The sequence below is a fragment of the Octopus bimaculoides genome, chromosome 12, assembly GCF_046866305.1.
Source record: "Octopus bimaculoides isolate indiv1 chromosome 12, ASM4686630v1, whole genome shotgun sequence".
In the NCBI taxonomy this organism is placed as follows: Eukaryota; Metazoa; Mollusca; class Cephalopoda; order Octopoda; family Octopodidae; genus Octopus; species Octopus bimaculoides.
The window spans coordinates 50,566,367-50,570,174 of record NC_142939.1 but is presented as its reverse complement, the minus strand read 5'-3'; positions in this window follow the sequence as shown (position 1 = coordinate 50,570,174).

The following is a 3,808-nucleotide window of genomic DNA, read 5'->3' as shown; positions in this document are numbered from 1 at the left end:
CAGTACTCAACTACTACTTATCGACTATGAAAGGATGAAAGGAATAATAATGACAATGGTTCCTTTTATTTTAAAAAATAATGATCTTTTTAAAATAATAATAATAAAACTGGAAACACACCAAAAAAAATTATAAAAATGAATTTAAACATTTTTAACCAAAGAACATATTAAATTATTACGTTTCCATTTAATGACATTTAATAAGTGACATTTAAGCATTTATATATTCATTTTGCTTTCTTGGAATACCTAAGTCTATTTTGATATTTTCCTTGGATTGCTTCAGCTTCATTTTCATTCCTGCTTACTGAAAACCAAAGAACACATGAACGTCTGCTATTTTAATCCTTCTAATTCAATTTGCAATGGGAGGGGGCGGGGGGAAGCAGCTTTCCCACCAAAAAGAGAAGAAAGGAAAAGAATTCATTACGTCAACAAATGGGAACTTCCTCGATTAATCGATCTGTTACATGATTCTGTAAACTGTGAAACTGAAGGTGGATCTTGATGTAATCTAACTGTTACACAAAGAAGATTGCCTCAATGAAACGGATGAGCTACTGAGACTCTACTTCACTGAGTGAAACTGTAAGAGATTTGCAGTGTTATGTATATGTATATATATATATAGATATATAAATATATATATATCCCTCTCTCTCTTTCGGAGAGGCACAAGCACATACCCAGACATATACACACACGGCAGTAACTTCCACCGACCAAATTCAATCACAAAGCTTCGGTCAGCCCGGGGCTATAGCAGAAGACACTTGCCCAAGACACCACATGGTGAGACTGAACCCGAAACTATGTAGCTGGGAAGCAATATATATATATATATATATATATATATATATATATATAAAGTATTCCATTTGGTGAGAGATAAATATTATCTAATAGACACAATGTATGGTTTTATGTGCTAGCAATAGTTTCATATGTTGAGAAATATCTCCAACATATTCATCAAGCACAAACCACATATCATAAAGAACTCATTATGATATGTGGCTTGTGCCTGATGAATATGTTTGCGGTAGTTCTCAACATATGAAACTGTTAATAGCACATAAAAACATGTATTGTATCTATCAAATAATATATATATATATATATATATATATATGAAAGATACTGGAGCTATATTTAATTATAATTTACCTAGGACTCATCATAAGGTTAAAGTATTGAAATATTAAAAAAAAAAGAATAAATATTTGTCCTATTATGTCACAACCTCTTCTACCACAAATGAGTTCCTGCAATCATTCACTTTATTAGATGGCGTCGAAATGGCTGTTATGACCTATAACAAGTAGAATATAGCAGTCGGACACCTCAAGTCAAATATAACACCGTAAAATAGACCAGAATAAACAAGCATTTCAAAATGTGTGTTTATATCAAACAGTTATGGGTTTTCACCATGAATACAATGTTGAAGCAAAACCTGTTTAAAAGAGAGTGGTAGTCTCTGAAGAGCCAAAATTGCTATCGGGTTTTCTTTTTCAAGTCTAGTTTCAAACGATTCTGCTTATATCGTTGACTCATCTACGTTCAAACGATTCTATGTGTTTCATTTACTTAAAGCCTTTATAAATTACATAAACATCAGAACATTACATCAATATATCTCATGCTTTCACGTCGATGTGGGAAAGCAGTTATTACATTATTGGTTTGCAGATGTTCTCTTCCCTTGCAATTCGTACATGTAGTACTCTGTCACACCAATCTAATATGTCCACTACTTTTTGAACGAACCTCGTTAATAAGCCACATGTACTTAAAATCATAGTTTTGCCCAGTGTCTAGATCAAAGTTATCAGATCTCTATATTGAAAAAAAAAATAACAGAAAAAGAAAAGAAAAGAAAAAAAAAACCCAACAACATTAAATTAGTTTCTGAGATTTCCTTCATCGCTTCAGATATTCCTGATATTAGCGAATTTCCTAAAAGTCAACTCTGTCTTCTGACTTGCAAGAAATAATCAATTACTTTCAAGCAATAAACGAAAATACTTACAGAGGCTTATTCATGTGAGAGTCTGTGTGTGTATGCATATACATACACATGTATGTGTGTATGTATGTGTGTGTGCATGTGTGTATGTGTATGTATTTATGTATGTTCTATCGTGATGGACATGATGAATGCAATACCAACAGTCTACTACAAAGTGTATATATATATATATATATATATATATATATATATATATATATATATGTTCTTTTATATTCCTTTACTTGTTTCAGTCATTTGACTGCGGCCATGCTGGAGCACCACCTTAAAAGGTTTTCATTCAAAGAAATCAAACCCAGGACTTATTCTTTGTAAACCTAGTACTTATTCTATCGATCTCTTTTGCCAAGCTGCTATGTTATGAGGACAAAAAACAAACAGATACACACACACACACACACATATATGACAGGCTTCTTTCAGTTACTACCTACAAAAACCACTCACAAGGCTTTGGTCAGTCCAAGGCTATAGTAGAAGACACTTGCCCAAAGTGCCATACAATGGGACTAAACCCAAAAGCATGTGGTTGGGAAGCAAGCTTCTTACCACATAGCCATGCCTGCCTGCCTCCCTCTCTCTCTCTCTCTCTCTCTCTCTCTCTCTCTCTCTCTCTCTCTCTCTCTCTCTCTCTCTCTCTCTATATATATATATATATATATATATATATATATATATATATATATATATACATATAGAGAGAGAGAGAAAAAAGAGAAAGAGAGATACTCACACACACACACATACATGAGTATAGCACATGAACATATTACAATGTATTATACAAATGTAAGCAATGTATAACATTTATGTATAATTAACTGTTTTATTAAGTAAATTTGTGTGTGTGTCTGTGCAGTTCTATGGATGTGTGCATTCATATGAATGTGAGTATGTGTGTCAAGTACTGTAGTGTAAGTATACACATACATACACATATATACTTACATACATACGAGTATGTATGTATGCATGTAATGCCATAAGTCTGCAATTAAAATGAAGAGACACTCAACAATATAATGAAGCTGCCCATTAAAAAATTGGCATAATATATTCTGTATATATTCTGTTCGTTGTCTGATTTTATTTACCTTTCGTTTTATCAGTAATCATATATCATTACATTATCGCTCTAAATCTGACCTTTTTTTTTTCTTGTGATTTAATTGAGCTCTCTGCTAATCACTTTGCACAAAAACAAAAACAAAAACAAAAGAAAAAATACTTTCATTAAAATTTCAAAGTAGATGGATGGATAGATGGATAGATAGATAGATAAATAGATAGATAGATACAGAAAGAGAGAGAGAGATAAATAGATGTATGCTTATCTTTTTGAATATTTGTGTTTGTGTGTAGTGTTTGTATGTATACTGAAAAAGATAAACATAGATACATAGATATGTTCATAAATGTACCTCTTTCTATATGAGTATTTGCTGTGTGTATATATGTTTAAGCATCTGTGTGTGTGTGGTGGGGGATTTTTCGATCTTGGCATATGAAAATAATATGTTTACATATTTACCAATTTTCATCAATTTATTGATTCTTCACACATAGCATTTCTGTTTTTTTCAGTCATTTCTTTTGGTCATTTATGGAGACGCATGAACCTCCCTCCCTCTCACTCCCCACTCCCCACCACCACCACCCTGCCCCCCCCTCTCACTCTCAAACAGATTCTAGCACAATGCCGCACATTTGCTGGCACAAGAAGGAGCTGTTGAGGAAATCAACCCCAGTGCATTGACACCAAAAGAATGTAAA